Here is a 22,521-nt window from a genome sequence, read left to right on the forward strand (position 1 = left end):
GCAAATGACCCTTCCCAAACTGCTTAATTCACATGCAACATCACTAAAGGAATTTGGTTGGGGGATTTCTTTCAGATTAAATATCGAAAATTTGTTCTTCAATGCATCTTCTCCAGACCCATAAAACTGACGAAATCACAGAATGATTTCTGAGAATAAGGTATTTTCCAAATCTGATCATTTAAACACAATTTCGTCTGGGGGCAATCCAGGGTTGTAATAAGATGCTTTCTTTAATAATCCTTTCTCCTCTCTAGTTAATATGTTTTCTAATGCTTAATTTGACTGATCTTAGCTTTAATGTTTTTTACTCTTACTCTAAGGACCGTCTGCACTTTCTCTCTAAAGGGAAAAAAAAAACCCTGCGTGCTATCTTTCTAGGTGCTGTTAGTCTGGAGAATTCGAGGGTGCGGGCCCAGCAAAGGGGACTGGTGTTTCCGCTGGATTCCAAGCCTGCCTCCTTTTCAGATGCACTTGTCAAGTTGATTCACTTCGGGAATTCATGCTGCTCCAAGTAACTGAAACAGTGAATGTTTTGACCGTTTTGATGCAGAAATCTGGGAAGACAGTCATCACAATCGGGGACAGAGGTGTGAAACCCCCGGCAGGCTTTGCGCCGGGTAATAAAGATGCAGAAAGCTGTGAAGGCAGGTGACCTAGAAGCAGGCAGGTGCTTGAGCACTGCTGCTGTTTTAAAATCTGACATTATTTTCAGTATTTATTGTAAATCTCAATGCTTGAATTGATTTAAGAAGGTGAAAAAATGTGCTCTTTGTTTTTCCCCTCAGGCAGGGAGAATTGGGATGACTCTAAAATATAAAGGAAGGAAGAATTGTCGTGGTTGACTTTCAAAGGAGCAGGTGGCCACCTGCACCGTCCACAGAGCAACTACTGATGCCAATTCTGAACATCAAGAACAAGCAAAAAAAAAAAAAAAAAAAAAGAAAGAAAAAGAAAACAGAAATGAAAATATGTCTGTGTGCATGTGTCTTCTTCCCTTGCTGTGTTGTTTCCCCAGCTTCCAGAACTGTCCCCCCAAGTCCCGCTGGCTGTGCAGGCCACGTCACTAGGGCTGCAGAGACCCCCAGATTCATAGCCATCCTGTATGTGAGCCAAGGGGTGCGCTCTTACTGCTTGTCAAAACAATCCTGAAATCCCATTTTCCTTTAATAAAGTATAGTTTTGTCCTCCAGATGCACGCGTGAACAAGATGTCATCCCCTGTTTTGGTTCCGGAATGCACCCCGCTGATGTCCTCAGGCAGCAGGAAAATTACCTTATTGAAACATATTGCTGGAAGCGACTGCAGGCCACAGTTTGCATCGATATTACACACAGGACATATTCAGAGAACTTTGAGTAAGACCATGAATATCAAGTGACTGAAAAGATTATACAGGCTCGGGGATTTTTCTCGGGGTAGAAAAGGTTGTGGTTCTCCATGAGTGTCTTTCAGATCAATATCATTATTTCATAAAAACGTGTCACAAAATAGTTTACTTCACGGCATCTCCACACGCCTGCTTTTCCACGGCTCCACGGCCCGGCTGGAATTGCCTGCCGTGCTTGGCTGTAGTTGTGTGGACAGTTGTGCCTCTGTATTTCCTGATTTCCCACAAATACATGCGTGTTGTTCCTCCTCAGTACAGCCAGGCGTCCGAGGAAACCCCACATAGATGTGTCGGGAGAATGGGTGAGTTACGCTTGCCAGTATCCTGCACCAGCTGAGGTGTGGACCTGCCCGAGCACACATGCACACAGGAACACGCAGAAGTGTGCTGACTCCCTGTGAACTATCCAGTTGCTGAAGCTGTAGGCAGAGGCTGAAGTTGGCAGTGAGAAGTGTTGAGCACCCCCCCGATGAGCTTAGCTCCTCGAGGCTCAGGTGTAGCTGCAGGTAACCCCCTGCACCCCACCACACGTACCTCAGAGGCCTGGCCCGTGTCCCCACTGAGAGAGCAGAGCTGTGCTGTCACCCCTGCTGGTCCTGGAGCCCAGGGAGCCAGGGGTGGAGTGAGCATTCTCCAGGGAAGCGGGAACATTGGGAAACAGCTCCTAAGAGGCCTTGGCCGAGACGCACAGCCACGGCCCGGGGTCAGCACCGCGGCTGCGCTTCAGCTGCAGTCTCGTGTCACGATGAGATCATTTCGTGTCCAAATCGATCTTTAGTCCACCTCTCCGTGGATGTAGCCACACCAGTGTACAAATGCCAGTTCTGGGTAAATATCTATTCTTTTACCAGAAAGAACCAAGCAGTGGTTATCTTCATCTCAACACACAACTTTTTTTTTTTAATTAAAAAAGCACAAATACTGTTCTACAAAAATCCACCATTATTTGTTCTGTCTGAGTAGCATTGTTCACACCAATTATTTAAAGGAAACAAATGAAAGGGTTCAAAACAGAAATTGTTCAGTGGAAGCAGGGGTCCTGTTCTAAGCCCTGCTGCCCTGTATCTGGCCGGCGGTACTTGTCCAGAGCTCGCGCCATCCTTTCCCCAGCGACCCCATGCTGCGGGTGGAGGGGACCCGACAGGAAACCTTCCAGAATGGGAGCTCCTGTCCCCTCAGATGATAGTCTCAGATTTTGAAGGCAGTTGCCACTCTCTATTTTTCATAGACAGATTTCACTTTCTACAGATTTCTCACAGATTTTCACTTCCTATCTCTTTTTCCATTTTGTCTCTCTTTCATTCATCTATCTCCAGCTCGTTTCTTTCTTTTTTCATTAATTTTGGCCACCAGGACGAGAGCCGTCCTCTGCTCCCTCCATGGCCACAGTAAAGAGCCTTGGGCGGTAGGCCTGGCCATCACGCTGTGAAAGAGGCCAGCAGAGACCAGGATTCAAAATACCAGAAACGGGCAGCCCATCCTTGGCTCACCACAGGGCGTGCCGTTTCAATGATGAGCAGAGAATTTTCCTTTTAGGAAAATAACCAGATTGCAAATTTTACTGAAACATTACATACTTGCTTTTGTGCTGTGCTCCTTTAGTCCATTATACTAACTGGCTCTGAAAGAAAGCTACCGCTACCAGGAGTGTTTCACAAAACCCTGTCACCCCCAAGCATCTATGTCCTAGGGAACCTTCCAGACCACGCTCTTAGCACTTCCTGTACATCCTTGACATCACCTGCTGCTCAGACACGTCTTTACCCCACATGGGAATGATCCTTCTGGAACTCTTGCATAAAGATCTGTGCAAGTAGCTGGGAACTGCATGAGAACAAACAGCTTAGATCTGGTGACGCATGACTCTGTAGAAATGGGAACATCTTATGTACAGGAAGTCCAGCCGCCCTGAAGACTGAGTCCCTTTCTCGGATGAAATTCTAGGGCAAAGAAAGCTGACCAGGGACCACATGGCTCATTCACTGCAGGATCAGTCGAGGTGCCTACAGCCACAGATGTGGAAACGCCTCCCCTTATAAAAGCGGGTTCTTCTCTGTGTTTGCTCTCGTTTAAGTGTGTACATCACTGAGCATTGTCTGCTCGCCGTGTGTTTGTTATTCTGTTCTGTTCACTTTATATAAAGGAAAATGCCCTCCCTTACTTCCCTTGATTCTGAGAGATCAATGCGTTTCCTGGCGATTTTATTGCATCAGTGTTTATAGAGGTAAATCATTCTAGCCTGTCCCTTCCCCCAGAGGATGTGTCTGTGGACCCTTGGATCGTATTAAGTCCCAGCATAAATAGAGATGGTATCACCTTGCATGTTCTTCCTGTAGTAAACGTTGGAGCTGGCCCAGGGCCCACACCAACATGGCAGGCTTGGCCCCAGTGAGAGCACATCTCTGTGGACTCGGCACTCTTGTCCTCTTCTCTACTTTGTTCTGAATATTTTTGGTCCAAATCCTGTGTTTTTCGGGGGGTGGGGGGTGATTGAACACTCAAGCGCAGTATTATCCTTCCCATCCCCAGCATCCCTATTCATGTGAACTGGTCACCAGGCATGGTCACAGCAACAACGCCCGCTGTGTCTCTGCTTTTCAATGTGGTCCCTCCCTCCCACCCCAACACTGCACACGATTGGGCCATGAAGCACCGTCTGACACCACACTCTGTCCTGCTTCTACCTCCTTCGTGGCGTCATCCCGAGGACACTCGAAGCCGGTGCTGCCCCGGGAAACGGAGCTTGGAGACCAGCGCACACGTCTCTGGTCCATGAACACTGTACAAACTTTGAGAGATGTTTGTGGAGCTCCCCTCACCAGTGGGCATTACACCCTGGGCACCCAGAGCTACTGTTGGGCCCTAAAGGCACAGAGAGCCTGTGCTGCTCTGGACGAGGTGGGATCTGATGTGTGTCGCTGGGGGTGAGGGCGAGGAAGGACACCCCACGGGGGACGTGGAGGGGCACGGGGGGCTGACGATAGGGCGATAGCGCATTACAAGTCCAAGGTTGGCTACGCAGAAATCCTCCAACCTCAGGGGGGCAAGTGCAATGTACGGAGGAGAGGGGAGGTGGCCCACAGGATGGAGGGGGCAGAGCTCGCCCTGCAGACGCCCCTCCCCAAGGCCACCAGCAGCCCTTCTCTAGGGAACCGAAGGATGGTTCAAGCACAGGGACCCTCGCAGTAGGAACCGGTCGCATGGGCGACGTCAGGAAATTTTACGGCAAAATATCCTTTTTTTTTCTTATTTGAAAAGACAAATTATTAGCATTTTTAAACAATTTCAATATGTTTAATGGCTGCGAGTTAAACTCAAACTGTTCCGCTCCCTGAATAAAATGCGAGGTCTGTAAACAGGAATCTTAAGTTACCCCAAGAGTGCACTCATTTGAAATTTTACTTGAAAGCGGGATGTACGTTTATTACAATTTCAAACAAAATGCTAATGCCATTAAACAAATGAGGTTTAGGCAAATTAACTGCATTTTAATATTCTGAAAGCCTATGATATAGGACATTGTGTTACGAAACATTGGCCAGAAGTATCCGTTGCAAGTGGGGTTTTCATTGCTGTGAATCTCAGGAGAATATTTGTAATTAGTATCATTTGCCTAATACTTCAGGTTAATTAGAATATTTAATTGAATAGCTGTAATCTTCAGAGATGACTATATTATGATCAAATTAGCACCATCCCGACGCACGCTGATCGCAGGACGGCAGCCTGGCTCACTTCTGCTAGCTACGCGGCTCTCTGGAGCGTTCAACAACATAAGAAAAAATCTGTTTCTTACACTTTTGAATTTTAATGATCCATTTGAACTCTGCCATCAACATTTAATTATTCCGGAAAAAAAAAAGTCCCAACCCTGACTCCCATATGGCATGTTGGCAAATACACTTGCCCAACAGAGGCGCCTGCACCTCTTCTGGCAGCTCTGTGGAGAGATTTAACACAGACTTTTCCCCTGAATACGAGCCCTTTTTTTAAATTGTGTTTGCAAATACAGACCAGATGAAGCTTCATAGAAGAGGTTACTAGGATACTATTGAGACACTGTTAGGAACAGCTGAATCGAGTTTGAGGATGTGACAATGGATTTGATCCTGCAGTGTCTCTGCCGGACTTTCTGTACTGTGTGCAGAGGGTCTGGGGAATCAGGTGCCTGGTTGGCTAAACCTTGTTTGCCAAAAGCGCCTTTTGGGGGGAAGACGTGGGGGCAGGATGGGGGAGGTGTTCAAACAAAAGTCTTCATCCTGGCTTGAGAGAGAGGGTCTCTGACTGACGAAGTTGTTGGATGTAACCTACATATACCTGTACGTGTCCACACAAACAGTGCGCACGGTGCCTATGCTTCAAACGTCTCGAGGATTTAATCATCATGATGGAGGGATCCAGGAGGTGCAGACACACATCTAGGGAGACAACTAGAGTTTGGCAAAATAGCATTCCAACCCCAGTGACGCCTTCTGCGGGCTGGAGATGCCCTCTGAGCACATTATGAAATGACGTGGAGGGAGAGCTGCCATCCAGGACATGGCTGATCCACAGACACATCAGAATCCCAGAGGGTGGGTTTCCCCAAGGGCCAGAGCTCCCAAGGTTAGTTCCACGCAATAATCCAAAAAAAAAGTTCAGAAAGGAAAGTGATTTAAATGTTGGAACAGCTCCTCGTGACATAAATCATCATTAGGTTTCCGCTCCTTGCAAATTGCTTATGTCATAAACACTAACCCTCTTCACTGGGGAGACGGTCTGGAGGAAGGGGTTGGAATAAACTTGCACGGAGCAAAACAATTACTTAGGTTGCATGACCACCATCAGGTTTTTTTTTCCCCTAGATAATATTTGTTATCCTTTTCGCAAGGACTGCACATCTTTAGAGAATTCCAGAGGAACACCCCCAAAACACATGAAGGCGAGCTTTTAAAATAGATATTGTCTTTTGTTTTGAAAGAGAGAGAGGAGCTGAACATAGGGAACTGATTTTAGCCGTGCCGGTAAGTAACGTAAAGACAAGAGTTAACGAGGGGCACATGTCATAATACAAATTTTCGTTGTGATTTGCTGACAAGAGTTAAAATTGCACGCCTGTAACTCACAGTACTGGCAAAAGTAGAGTGCATTGGCACGTGAACAGTCGGCAATATGATGGATCTGAGTGGTGTTCACATACAAATACTGAGTGACGTCTTCAGCAAAATTCTTGAAGATGTACTTGGCTGATAATTGAGGCTATGGAAAAAGTAAGAGTCATAAAACCTGGAAAGTCTTTAACGAAAGGGGAAGAACAGTACAACGCGAGTCGGAGGAGATCATCGCGGAGTGTAAATAGTCTTAATACGAGCTGAGGTCGATGAGCTTTCTGGCGGTGAGACGAGACAGCCAGGGACTGGTCCCGGGCTCACTCTGATGGGTTTGGGACCACGGCTAACGCAGGCTGCTCTCCACCCGGAGTTAAAGCAGCGGCACTTCCACTCACACTTGATTATCACCGCTTTTGTTTTTGTTTTCAAATCTCTTTCAAATAATCATGTAAAACGCAGTCTTAAGCAGCCGTTTAAAAGCACCTTGAGAATGCATCTTCCTTCTGAAGGTACTGCATCATGGGTGTTTTCTTGTATGAAATCTTGAGAAATGGCTGCCGAAACGGCATGTGTCACCAGCAGACCGACCCTGGCGTTACTCATCTCTAAATTTGGGCTTAGCATTGCTTTGTGCCAAACCAGTTCTACCCTCTGTGAGCTGCTGTTATATTTATATAGATACATCATAGTATTCATAGGTATCTTTAAAAACATTTTCCCCACTCCTTAAATTTGGAGAGCATCTGCTGAAACAGCCACTAATCTCGAGGAACAGCACTGTGATGTGCTCTGTCTCCATAGTGGAGGTGTTCCCTGCACGTGCAAAATTCTTCCCGAATTAAAAAATCTGCTCAGCTAATTGTGGAACAAATTTTCACCAACCCTCTTTGAGACTCCAGCTCGAAGTATTCTCCCATCTATTAAACAGATGGCAGATAAGATTGTAAACATATTTGCTTCATATTGAAGAGATAGTTTCTGGCATGATACTAATTAACAAATTAAATGACTGACTGCATCACATTAAAGTTAAAAGCACTTTGTAAGTTTGTCTTGGGTAGTTACTTACTTTGACAATAGCAAAAGCAGTGAAAAACTGTCCCATGTTTCCCCAGCAACAGTATATGCAGTGAGCCGTTTTCTTTTTTAAAACTCCGTATTTTATTATAATGCATTTGACTTTCATTACAGTCACTCATTACAAAATGTATGTGAATTTGATCCATTTCCGAGGGCTGCGTATCTTCACATCCTGTTCGCTAGCTCTGGGATTATGTCTTTGGTCTGTGCCAGGATGCACAGAACAGGCATTGCTGCTCCCTGTCTCTCAGACCTGAGGGGAGTTCTTCAGGAGAGGGGCCTCGGCTAGCACCGTCGGCCACGGCAGCGACGCAGTTGGGGACCGTTTCTGTGCAACTTGCTTAAAGGGACACAGTTCCTTGCTGCTCTGCATCTTCAGGGATACAAGCGCAATCAGTGCACGGCGACTAAGAATGCTGGTGCGTGACATGTGGAAGAACCTGGCAAGGTTTAGCACGTTGGCCGTTCATGCTGGGCCCCGGAGAGTTCACTGACAAAATGGGAGCAAATCGACCCCCTCCTCCTGTCATGGGGGTGTCTCAGATTCTTAAATAAATCACATGGGCAAGTCACTTCAGGCTAGGTACCACCTGGAGGCGTTCGCTCCAGAATGAAAGGGGAAAACATTTTGTTTGGGTGGAGAAATGCGTAAGTTATCTAGAATGGTCTGTATGCCTCAGAGCTTATATGTTTGGTCAGAAAAAGAATTTTAGCCTGAATTGCTGAGGCATTCAAGTTCTTGACCTCAGTTTATATGCTTGGGCATATAGATTGTTTCTCTTTCTTATGGTTATTTTTTTCTTGGTACACTTTAGAAAGAAACAGGCCTTTACAAAAAATAATCTGAAAAGGCCACCTTCTAAGATCCTTGCTAGCTGGGTATAAATACAGGACAGTAACACTCAGGCAAAATGAACTTATGTAAAGGGGCCATACCAAACTTTACCCAAATCTTTTCATTTCTAGTGGATTTAGTAAAAACTGGTGAACCAGTTACATCACTAGGTAATTGATCAGCGGTAGACTCTCCCAGGAAGCAAAATGTATGCATTATTTGGCAAAAACAATTTGCTATGTGGTAGCTGAAATGTGACTACAGATTATATGCAGGGAGGCATAGACTTATAACTGCAACATTTCCAAAGGAGACTAAAAATATCTCTTGCTGGAGGTCAGCAGCGTAAATTAAGGCAGTAGTCACCAGCCATCAGTAACCAAGCAGGAATCGCTCATGAATGGTTAAATGGCTCAAAGAGCAAAGCAAACTCCAAATTATCTCAGTGTCCCGACTCGTTCGAATTTCTTAAACCAAGCAAAAAGATTCCGCCTTCAAGCACTATCTCATATGCCTAGAACTCAAATTCAATATGCGTTCACATTTTTAGTTTCCGTCCCAGGTACAGTTTTAAGCGTGCAGCATTTTAGACTTGGGAATGAATATTCTCCACGGAAGGTCATTTTCTTCCTGCTCTGCGTGTCCCTAACTAGTGACATGGCCGAGCTAGCTGACCAAGGCCTTACTGCCGGGAGTCCTTCTGTGGACCAGGGGGATGTGTGAGTGACAGGCCCCAGTGCATCCCCTGGGCTTCAAGACCATGCATATGAAACAACATAAAACACCTTTCAGTGGCTATTTTAACTGAATCCTTTGCATAGCATTCTCCGTCCCCTTTTTTTAATGCCACATATTTTTAGGAAACATTTTACATATGGGGTAACTACTTTAAACAACAGGCTTTGTCACATAGTGGGACGAAGGTAACTTCTAGTTTCAGGAAAATCTTTGGGAAGCAGGACACACTGCGCTGGTCAGACCACAGAGGAAGGGAGAGGCAAGCTTGTGTAACAGGAACGGGACAGTCGTGAATGCATCTGACCTCACAGGTGGAAACGGCGTCTCCGAGACCGTCCAGTGATTTATATTTCACTGCTTCTTCCTTTGCTCCCTGGTCGCTCCTCCTGGAGCCCAGCGTGTTGTGCTGGGAAGAAAGATTTTCAGTCTGACACTTGGGTTTGATTCTCAGCTTTACTGAATGGACTTTGATGATTCACACAGTAAACGTGACCCCGATATTCATAAACAAGATGGAGAAGAGAGTAAACACTCCCTGGGGGCAGTCACAGTCTTGAACGAAACGACACGCTGAAAGGCCTCTGTGTTCGTCCATGTACGTCAATTAAGAGAGGTTTTCTAATAAAACGGAACCTGAGATTTGCTTTTCAAAGGATGCATTTGGTAAAGGAAATGCATCTGTACAAGTGTGCAAGCCAAGCTCAGATTCCTCTCATTCCCCAGTGATGATGTTATCCTGAGACCCCCTCAGAGTTTGTCAAAACAACTTAGGTCAGATCTCTGCAAGGCGGTCTCAGTTCTTAATTTCCAGTTAGTGAATATGCTTACAATCTGAATTGTTTGCTGTTACTGTTGATTTTTAATAAAACTGTGACCAGGTAACGTGTGGTTTTCCTCATGTGGGGTGAGACTACATAGCGAAGACAGAACCAGCCTTGGAAATGCGGGTTTAGCTGCCGCTCTGCCCCGGTTAGCTGTGTGATCTCAAGTGAGTGATTGCACCTCCCTGGAAAGCCCACTTCATCTATTAAATGAGGACCTGAGTCAGCTGATAGCCAAGGTCCATTCTACACATTTTCCTCATTTAAGAATTTGGAAAAGGGTTATTTTCACAGGAAGGTGTTCAGAGAAATGAATGGCACGCATCTCCCGACAGCCCAGCATCTTTGATTTCTTCTCTCGAACGAGTCAAGTAGATTTGTTGTAAGAAGGATGTAACGTCCTAAGGGTACGAAGCACGTTTTTATTTGAATATGATGCAAGATAAAATACGATTTCCACGAGTGAGTGCCGCTTTTCTCACTTCATTCATTCTTCTCCCTTTGGTATAATCCACAGGAAAGGACCCGCACTCCACCGTGACACAATCATAGCAAGTTAATGCTCATTGCAACGGAAATCGTGAACACAAATGTTTTGGGCAACTAGGACACCTTGATTAAGTCAAGTATCTATCCTCTATCTCTGCATCCATCCATACTGCAGTCCAAACAATCACAATGATTGGATTTATATCATGTCGAATAATTGTTTCAGTTTTAATTTAAATGTAGCATGAACTACTACAAAAGGTCTGATAATTTGGGAAATGGGGGGAAAAAAGAAGAGAAAAACACAAAGTTAAAAAGATCAGCTTTGAATCCACGAAAATATCTCTACATGTGGACAATCGGGAACGTCCGACATATTTGTTTCTGAAGAAGTCCTGAAAGCAGCAGAGGTGTTCCCCAATAGGGTTCCCAGTTCTAATAATATGTTCGTGATCCCCTAATGATTTTTAAAGAAAGTGACAAAACAAAGATTCATCAATTAGTAGAGAATTCAGAATTTTTCTTCAAATAATATCGCTACTTGCAAGGAAAAGGTTTTCTTGTTTTGTTTTAGTTTTTTAAAATAAAACAATCTCCTCCGGATATGGCAGTGTGCCCATAAGCCTATTAACTTTTCAAAAATGATGAAGAGGCAGATAACATATTACCTTTGGGGAAATAATTGACAGCCAATCAAAACTTTAAGGGAAAAATCCAAGTAAAATATGTCTATCAACGTCATAAGTTATCTGTCTATTCACAAGATACACTACATTTCCTAAGTGGTATCAGATGTCAGGTTTGAGTGTATTATTAAAGATCATACTTATGAATACTAGGGCTGTAAAATGATCCATGATGCCTTGAATTTAAGATTTCTTTCCAAGCAATCAGGGAAGGTCTCAAATCTAAATAAAATAAGAATGTGAGTGAACAGTTTACTCCTTATTTGTAGAGAAGAGTGGGAAGATGCCTAATAATCCAGAAACATGCACCCTTTTAAAGGTGAAATGACTGAATCTGGACAAACAGGTAAACAAAGAAACAATGATTTTATCAATTCCGGCAGAAAACTTTAAATGAATTCAACTAAAATAATAAATTAAATGATAAAAATTTAACTAAAAAATATAGAGCTCAATAAAAATGAGATAATTTGGTTGTTTGGTTTGGTTTGAGGATGTTCGTTCAGGCTTGAAATAACTCCTACTTTCCTGAGTAGATCTGCTCAGTGAAGCAGATGGAGTTCGCTTTACCCAAAACTGACTTAACCAAGAAGTTTCAACCTGGACTAAATACCGTTTTGCCCTTAATAATCTATTCACTGTAATTCCATAACCTTTGCATTAAAGAAACTGCACCTGCACCTTGAAAGAATGAAAAGAGCTGATTTTCTTTTTCGTGCAAAAATCAGTTCAGCCCTTCAAACTTTCAGGTTTGGGATGCAATGTATGGTTACAGGGTTGTACAGGGAACAACCCTAGGCCAGGGGAGGGGACTGCAGGGCAGTCCACACAGAGGGGACCCTAGGGTGGTCGAGGGCACAGTCTGCACAACCAGTGGCAAAGGTGCTTTAGGCTGATCACAAGGGAAACCTGGAAAATCAAGACTTTCATGATGGCAGACCCAGCAGAAAGCAGTGAGGTGCAACTCTGCAGCTAAGGGCACCCACAGAGCATCCCCCGGGCCTCTGCTGTACATTTCAAGTCCTCCACCGCCAGCGCTGGCAGCACCCATTCTGGCCCATCCTGGCTTCCTGTCCCCTCCTTGGTATCCTCATCACCGCCCCCTTCTCCCCCAGTTCCACCACTGGCAGGGAGGGGCGGGAGAAAGAGACCTGAACTTGGCTGGAGACACCTCAGTTCAAGCTCAGACCTCAGGCAGGTCCCTGACGTCTCCCCCTCCCCTTCCTTGTCCGTGGGATAAGAAAGGACAAGGTGATTTTGAGGATCCTCTCCGTGTAATAGATGTGCTGAACTATTTGCCTTACATGCTTCGGCCTTACAATCCTGTGAATAGGTTATATAATAGTCAAGAGCAATTGCGAGTCGATTATGTGTCAGTCACATTCATTTACACGAGTTTATTTCATTCCTTTCCCAAGAATTTGGTGTCGTCTCCGTAGTGTGTGGAGCCTGACAGTGTGTGACCGACCGAGGCAGTTTTGAAATCCAGATCGTCTTGGCCCCGAAGCCTGAACGTCCGACCAATCAGTCTACATCCCACCCTTGTGGGAGTATCTGAGTGGATCGCGATAGCAGGAGCTTCATTTTACTTGGGATTGCTACAGAAAATATGTCACGATTGCACTTCAGTGACGTCATGCTGCAATTCAAGGTCAAGAACTGGGGTCGGGGGGAGACACAGGTAAGAGGTGAGGGACAGGTGCCGGGGCGAGCAGGCACTTGAACATTTTCTGAGACCCACCAGGGGCTAAAGGGTCCTGGGATGACTCTTGCCTTTCAGACCCCAGCATCCCATTATTTCCTCCCAATTCTAAGTTCTCTGAACAGGCTTACCTTGTAGCGAAGTCCCATGTTAAAGGGCGAAGTGTTTTTTCCACCACCGACTTTCATGAAAGTCCACATTCATCAATTGGGAAACTCAATATCGATTCTCTTTTTCCTGATGAAGACAACAAAGAAAAGAAAGATCAGAATTTGTTCTAAATAAAAAAAAATCTCTTATAGCCGCCTCTGGAAGATGAACATTTTGAAATTTTCCTAGGAAAAATGCCAAAACACAGCAATAAGAGTGGCCGAGGTTGCAGTGCAGACGACAATGTTACACTCCTGTAGGTTGGAGGATTCTCTTTCTCATGTCTCTAAAAGATAGAAAATGATGATGCTGTGGGAGGGAAACTTTTGTTTGAAAATGGTTGGTAATTGGAAACTGCAATTTTTATCAATGCTCTGAGATTTATTTCCCCCAAAAGACCTTGATTTAAAATGACTAATTACGGGGACTTCCCTGGCGGTCCAGTGGTTAAGACTCTGCACTTCCACTGCAGGGGACGCAGGTTCAATCCCTGGTCAGGGAGCTAAGATCCTGCATGCCAAAATAATTTTTTAAAAAAATAAAATGATCTATTACTACTTTCAGAAACAGCAGCATCAGTATAATCTTCAGCATCGCCCCATTATCATGACAAAAACAGTGATGAGCAGGAGAGTCACCTAGCATTTTCTTTTTATAAAATATTGTTGTGTTAATTCTGGAAGAGACCATGAGCACACCTAGTGCAAACATCTTGTGATTAAAACTTTGAAGGCTATTTAGACACTTCTTTCTGAGTATAGCTGAATATAAAAAAGGAAGATTTATTTATTTAATGAAGACTATGTTCCAATGTCTTGCGGTGACTTTCGGTTGTTTTAGATTTATTGAACTAGAACTAATCTTGTTACAATAACTTATCTACCTATCTATCTGTCTATCATCTATCTACTCATTTAGCTGGCTAGATGTAAATTCATATATTTAACTCTGTATGTACATCTGAGTATTTCTTTAAGAGAGATTACAATTAGCTAATATGAAAACATGTAAGAATTCTGTTAAGCTGGGGCTAGGTTTGGTCTATATATCCACCTGCTACTGCCAGATTTTGCTAAAGTATTACTTAGTATTAAACACATCGGCAATAAATAGAATTCTTAATTCAATAAGTGATTACATCTAAAAAAAGATCAGAAAGGTTAAAAATGACCCCCATGTCTTTTCCCAAACCTTCCCAGACTCCACACAGTGAAAAAGCCTCCTTGAAATCCAGCGCTCAGGGGCTCCATAATGAAGTGAGACAGTCAGACACGGTCTGTGCTCGGGGACCCAGGCTTGCAGCTCCTGCTTGCTTTTCTCCTTCCAGCTGTGATGTGGCCTGTGAGATGCAAACACTGCTGAGCCCCCAGTTGCCAGAGACGGAGCAAAGTTTGAGAAGGCACAGGTCAGTCGTGAGTAAAAGGCCGAGCATTCCCCTCTCCGCAGCGTAGAGCGAGAAGCCTGAACTTTCCAGCTGCATTGATTGTATGTTATAAACCTGCAACTCTTTCTTTCTATTATTAGTTGTTAATGTTTTATTTATTTTGCAACAAATCTTTTGGAAGCATGTGTTTTAAAAAGCACATATTTCGTTAAAAAATTAAGTACCGACTTTCCGTTTTTCAAGGAAGTTTATGATGTATGTAATTTGTACACAATATTCCACATCATTTATCATCTCCCATGGAAGCCATAGTAATGTCATTAACTTCATACAAACCTGAAGATACTGAAAGGGTCTTAACCCGCCTTCAGGAAAGTTAACAGAGTCATGAGAAGGTGGGGCCCAAATATAATGGTTTATCCGACGCAGCTGCCTTAGGAATCGTTCTTATTTTATTTTATTTTATTTTAGGCCATACTACCTGGGCCCGTGGCAGTGAATGTGCTGAGTCCTAACCACTGGACTTCCAGGGAATTCAGGAATCTTTAAATATCATTCTAAGAAGTATGACTTTTCATTTAGATAAAATGAGAGTTCTTCTAAATTAATATTGAATATTTTTAATTCCATGTTTTCTGAATATAGAAGAAAGGTGAAGCAAAAACTGTTGCCTCATTAGCAAAAGAAAGTTGCAAAGTTAAATAATGACAGTTTTATATCAGTGTCATTGGTTTAAATAGAAAAAGTTATTATTTTCAATAATGGATCAATATTTTTATTCACTTCTCAAAATCCAAATTTAGGTTCATCCCATTAAAAGTGAAATTTGTGAGCTTACTATGAATACTGTAAAGTTGGATAAAATGTTAACATTTAATAGAAAATTCTTTGCTTTGGTGGTGATCATAAAAATGCAAATTTGGGGGTAATAGCATTACGGTAAAAATAGTATTCTTACTAAATTCTGAAACCTTTGAAGCGTCAATGTGTCTAAAATTGGTTCTCATGCATGCATAATTCATAATTGCCTCCAGGGAAGGTGTGACATTCTACCAATGGAAATAGCAGTTGTGCTTGCAAAAATTTAATATTTCACATTACACAGAATAATGAACTATAAAATTTTGTGAAGAAACTAATGTTGGCTGTTAAAGATTATTTTGACATATAATAGTAGGCATGTCCCATCGTCAAGCAGACATAACAATTCCTTGAGCATCAAAGAGCTCTTTTAGGCATCAGCCTAAGTGTCCTGTGATGAAATCCAATATTTTCTAAATAACTCCTCTACATTTTATTTTATTTTGTAAAAAATTGTTTAGAAGTATTTAATCAAACCCTTTAATCAAAGCTTTGCTGAAAAACTTCAGTTTTTTTATTTTAACAACTTTATTGGAGTATAGTTGCTTTACAATGGTGTGTTAGTTTCTGCTGTATAACAAAGTGAATCAGCCATACGTATACACATACCCCATATCCCCTCCCTCTTACGTCTCCCTCCCACCCTCCCTATCCCACCCCTCCAGGCAGTCACAAAGCACCGAGCTGATCTCCCTGTGCTACGTGGCTGCTTCCCACTAGCTATCTACCTTACGTTTGGTAGTGTATATATGTCCATGCCACTTTCTCACTTTGTCCCAGCTTACCCATCCCCCTCCCCATGTCAAGTCCATTCTCTACGTCTGCATCTTTATTCCCATCCTGCTCCTAGGTTCTTCATAACAATTTATTTATTTATTTTTTAGATTTCATATATATGTGTTAGCATACGGTATTTGTTTTTCTCTTTCTGACTTACTTCACTCTGTATGACAGACTCTAGGTCCATCCACCTCACTGCAAATAACTCAATTTTGTTTCTTTTTATGGCTGAGTAATATTCCATTGTATATATGTGCCACATCTTCTTTATCCATTCATTTGTCGACGGACACTTAGGTTGCTTCCGTGTCCTGGCTATTGTAAACAGAGCTGCAATGAATATTGTGGTACATGACTCTATTGAATTATGGTTTTCTCAGGGTATATGCCCAGTAGTGGGATGGCTGGGTCCTATGTTAATTCTATTTTTAGTTTTTTAAGTAACCTCCATACTGTTCTCCATAGTGGCTGTATCAATTTGTATTTCCACCAACAGTGCAAGAGGGTTCCCTTTTCTCCACACCCTCTCCAGCACTTATTGTTTATAGATTGGTGTGAGGTGGTACCTCATTGTAGTTTTGATTTGCATTTCTCTAATGATTAATGATGTTGAGCATTCTTTCATGTAAAACTTCAGTTTTTGAAGCTTTGGTGAATTGCATCATTGACCAGCCCCCAAATCACTCCTTAAAAAAAGTAACTTGCAAAGAGGAAGACAGAAATGGCCCCACAAGGCAAGGAAGGAACCGAACAAGGTAAATGCCATGCACTCCAAGAGTTTATAAGATTTAGTTTCAGAATTTAATAATTACATTTGGAATATGTTAACGTATGATAAATAACTTCTGATGGACCTTCTGTTACTAATTATAGTCACTAACATTCTGAATGCAGGAGAAATGATATTGAGAATGCCTATGATTTTACATCATCTGACTTTGGAAAACTTTACTCAGGAATCATTAACAGAGTACCTGCATTTCAGAGCTTTTCTTATGTGTTGTTATATATATGAGGATTTTTTCTTTTTTGCCCCTGAATAAAGGGGAAAAGGTGGTAATTGAGAAAACATAGAGGCTGAAATATATACATATCTCGATATAAAAAATAGAATTAAGAATATCTTCCATTTAGGAGAATTTTTTGAGCTTACCAGGTATCTCCATGTTAATAAAGAGACCCTTCTAAAAAGAAAAGTATGGTTTATGAGTCAATTGAAAATGTCAGTAATTTCAAACTTATTAATCATAAATTCAACTTTTGAAGAATAACTAAAAGAAATAATATGAAAAATTCAAAGTAATATGAGGTTTTTAAAAAATCTTCAGAAGAATATGAAGACTTTGGTACAGAGAAAGATATGCCTTAGAAACTGATTACATCATGGACATGTCCCAAGAATATGTAATTATACTGCTTCTGCTTATTTAATGTATTAATGAATTAATAAATTTATTATGTTTAAATACTAATACATAATTAACAATTAATGTTAATAAAAATTGTTAACAGTTTGCTTTAGTGTATACAGATATGTTATTTCTGTTTCAGAAATAATTTAAATTTTACAATAGTTTTGAATAGAACTATTTTATGGATTTTTCAGTAAATTTAAATTGTCAGTCAATAAATAAACACTTTAGTTAGATAATTTTAGTTGTTTTTTTATCCTTTCTTTTTCCTCTGAAAAATGTTTTTGTTTGGATGATAAATTACATGCTCACGTACCTATACACTAGACCTTGTTCCAATGTTATATTTAAAAGAAAGCACCTGGACTTCTGTTTTTAATTAGGATCTAGAGAGAAACAAGAGACTACTGCTTCCACTCTAACCATGAGGATATTTAGATAAAGCTACAAAACCAGAGTTTTAACACCCATCTGAGAGCTAAAGATGCACAGAAGACTGCATAGGCTTAAATCTAGAAATTAATGTGTCCTTTCTAAGCAAGAAAATACTGACATCTTCTTTCACTTCTGGTGGAGCGAGGTGAGAAGGAAAATGCCAGTGCATTTAGAGAGTAAGGAGAAACTAGAAGAAATTTTAAAGGACATTTAGTGACCATGCATAGTCTGGCATGGAGGTTTAAAATCCCGATAACCCTGAATTAACTGTGTCCCAAAGCCTAGGGGAACATGGCAGAGAGAAATTGCCAAAGATGCGGAAAGCCTTCCCAGCAACTCAAAAATCTGACAGCTAACCTATGTTACAGGAAAAGATCTCGTGTGTTTCAGAGAGATGGCAATTCGACAAAGAACAAAGAAATCTTTAGAGCTTTTGCAGTGCTCAGATTTCAAGGCCAGCAGAAGGTAAGTCCTTGATCCTCCCTCCAAAACCTTCTGAAACCAGTGTTGATCAAAATCTAACGAAAGCTCCCAAAACGAAATTTACCAAATTCAACAGTAGTTTGAATTTGGTGGACAAATTGCCCATGCTTTGAGCCTGACAGTAAAAGGGCATGCCATTTTCTGGGTAAGTATTATTTATTTTAGTCTCTATTGTTGCTTTATACACAATGTCTGGAACACACTAAAAAATTAAAAGACACATGAAATAAATGTAAATATTACCCATGGTCAGGAGAAGAAGACAGAGAAGTGCCGATACAGTGTCATAAGATATGGACTTTAAATTACTATGAGATAGTGGAAAAATTGAACAATATGTGCAAAAAGATGAGGAAGTTTACCAGAGATTTAAAACTATCTTAAAAAGTAAGTAAATTTGAAGACAGAACAATACAAATTACCCAGACCAAAAACACAAGGAAACATCATAATCAAGATAATTATGGAAGAACAATGATAACAATAACAGGATTGAGAGTTTGAGATTTGAGAAACAATATCACTTTACTACAGATATAATTGGAGACCCATAATGAGAAGAGAGTGAATAGGGCAGAATGAGTATTTAAAGAGATAACGGTGATAATTTTTTTAACATTGATGAAGGAAGTCAACCCACTGATCCAGAAAATCAATGAAACCCAGTACAATACCAAAACAAAGCCCAAACCTACATCTAGGCATATAATATCCAAACTTCTGAAAAACAAAGAATCTGAAAAACAGTGTAAAAGATAATACAAAAGGAAACTGTTTCCCATCAGGAAAACAAACAAAAAACCCAAAAAACCAGAGGCCAGAAGCAAATAGCTTGACAAATTTAAGTTCTGAAAAACTTAAAGAAAAAAAAAGGAGACTCTCAAACCAGAATTCTACATTTAGCAAAAATATTCTTCAAAAGTGAATTTTTTCAGGTGAAACAAAATTAAAAGAGTTCATGACCAGCAGATCTGCCTTCAAAATACAAGCCTAAGTCCTTCGGGCCAAAGGGAAACCACACCAGATCTTTAGGAAGGAACAAGAGGATAAGAATGGTAAATAAAAGCCCATTTTTCTTCAATTCTCTTATTTTCTTTAAAAGTCACATGACTCTTTAAAACAAAACTTTACATTTTATATAAAGTGGTACAATTATAACTGATAGACAATGAGAAATGATGCATATTGTAATCTCTAGAGAAATAGTTATAAAAGTAACATAAAAAATATAGTTAAAAACACAAAATAAGAATTAAAATAGACTACTAAAAATATTCAATTATGTCAAAGAAGCTGGGAAAGAATGAAACAAACACAAAAAGAGATGGCACTATAGAAAAACCAACATCAACAAAATAAACCCAAATCAAACTGTACTACACTAACTTTATTTGCCCTAAACAACCCAGTTAAAAGACAGAGAATGGTGCCCCAGGTGAACTGAATTGATTTTGAATTTGCCGTTGAAATGAACACAGATACCTGACCCTGAGAGTGTTAAAAGCTCATGACACAACTAGGATCTCTTCAAATTAAGTTCTGTTTTCATCACAGTGCTTATTAAAATATGAGTAATAAAAATGTGCTCATTTGAAGATATATATATTTTATTATATATTATGTATTTTAATTATGACTATTACTAAAACTCAACAATTCTGAGACAATTGTTTAGAATTTAGACCCATAAGCATTTTTAAGCCTTTTTTAGAGCAGTTTAAAGTTAGAGCAAAATTGAGAGGAAGGTACAGAAATGTCCTATACGTGCCCTGCCCCCGGACACGCACAACCTCCCCCAGCATCGATGTCCCCCACCAGAGTGGTGAACTTGCTGTGACGGATGAAACCGTTGTGTGTGTATGTATGTAACTGACATATTGTGCATGTCAATAGGCTCTACCTCTCCATCCTGTACATCACTGGATGTGCAAGTTTATTCATTCCCCGACTGAAGGACATCTCGGCTGCTTCCAAATGTGGGCAGTTAAGAATAAAGCTGCTATAAACATCCCTGTGCAGGTTCTTATGTGGACCTATGTTTTCAACTCCTTTGAGTAAATACCAAGGAGCGTGATTGCTGGATTACATGGTAACACTGTGCCTAGCTTTGTAAGAAACTGTCCAGCTGTCTTTCAAAGTGGCTGCACCAGTTTGCATTCCCTTCAGTGAATGAGCGTTCCTGTTGCTCCACATCCTCATCAGCATTTGGTGCTGTCAGTGCTCTGGGTTTTGGCCACGCTAATGCGCGTAAAGTGGTGTCTCATTGTGTAAAGTTACAATTCTCAGACGACATATGATGTGGAGCATCTTTTCATATGCTTATCTGTCATCTGCATATCTTCTTTGGTGAGGTGTCTGTTAAGATCTTTGGCCCATTTTTTAATCAGGTTGTTTGTTTTCTTACTGTTGAGTTTTAAGTGTTGTTTGTATATTTTGGATAATGGTTCTTTATCCCGTAGGTATTTTGCAAATCTTTTCTGCCAGTCTGTGGCTTGTCTTCTCATTTTCTTGACCTTGATTTTCTCAAAGCCGAAGTTTTTAGTATTAGTGAAGTCCAGCTTATCAATTCTTTCTTTCATGGATTGTGCCTTTGTTGTTGTGTGTATAAAGTCATCGCCATACCCAAGATTACCTAGGTTTTCTCCTATGTCATCTCTAGGAGTTTTATAGTCTTGTATTTTACAGCAGTTTTTTGCAAGAAGTGAATTGTACAGGATTGCAGGCACATGGTGATAATAAAAAGCAGACAAAGTAAAAGGCAGCTTTATTATTAGTTCCAAATTCTCCACGGATAATGCACCCTCTTATAGCCTGCAACCTCAGTCCTGCCTTCCTGATTAGAACACCTATAAGCTATACAGGTCCACAGCCTCCAAGTCTCACTTTAGAAGTCCTTTTATGTGGGGAGTTTTTTTTTTTTTAATTCCAAGATTTGAGTTGGTGCAATTTCTACATCTATCACAACACTCTTTGTCTTTCCCCTATCACCACTCATAACAGTTGAGTTTTCACTTGTCTATTTAATGTCCTACCATTTATTGGGTTTCAATAGAGTTCACTAGAAATTCACATCTTTAAGGATGGGATATATCTATAGCTCTCTGTCTCTATCTCTGTCTATCATCTATGTAGGTATGTATGTATCTCTCATCTATCTACTTTACCATTTAGTTTAGCATATAATATAGTACCTAGAAAATAAGAAGTGCTTATGAAATGTTGGCTGAGTGATTATAAATCCACAGTGTAGAAAATATTTCCAATATACCTCACTGGAATAATTGATTAATATTTGGAAGAAAATATGAAAGAGCTCTTACAGAGTTCAAGATAAAGATAAATTAGAGTTGAATAATGTTAAAATGCCCAAATGAATAGAAGACAATTTGGGTGAAGCATTATTTAATACGTGCATGAGGTAAGTTTTTTTGCCCTTTGTACTTTAGTTCTTATATTTAGGTGTAGTTTACATTATTAAAATTTTCCTGGCTTCACAGTTAGGTCTATTATTCACCTCAAATTATTTTTGGTATATGTGTCAGGAAAGGGTCAGGGTTAATTGTTTTCCCTGGTAAATATCCGGTTGCCTAAGCACCAATTATTGAAAAAAAATCCTTTCAGCACTGAATTGCAGTGAGGTCTTTGTTGTAAATAAGTTAGCTGCACATATGTGGGTCTGCTGTAGACACTATTTTCAGTTCATTGGTCTTTTTTTTTTTTTTTTTTTCTTGCAGGATAACACCATACTGCTCCAGCCACCATAAATTTTATTAATTTATACTATCTGGTACACTGACTTCTCATATTTTTTTCTTTTTCAATATTACCTAAATAATTCTATGTTACCTCATTTGACTATACATTTAGGATTAGTTTTTCAATTTTCACCAAAAAATACAGGAATATTGATTGGAATTACATGTAACTTATAATTCAATTTGTAAAATATTGACATCTTCAAAATACTGCATATTAAAATCCATAAATATGAAACATCTTCTATTTATTTAGTTTTCTTTAATTTTTCTCAGTAATGTTTTGAAGTTTCCAGTGCAGATGTTTTTCATAACTTTTGTTAGACTCATTCTAAGTATTTTATTTTTAAACAATTATACTATTCATAATATTACTTTTACATTTTTTTTCTGTTTCAATATTGCTAGTATATGGAAATATAATTGAATT

The sequence above is a fragment of the Delphinus delphis genome, chromosome 13 (assembly GCF_949987515.2).
Source record: "Delphinus delphis chromosome 13, mDelDel1.2, whole genome shotgun sequence".
NCBI classification, from domain to species: Eukaryota; Metazoa; Chordata; class Mammalia; order Artiodactyla; family Delphinidae; genus Delphinus; species Delphinus delphis.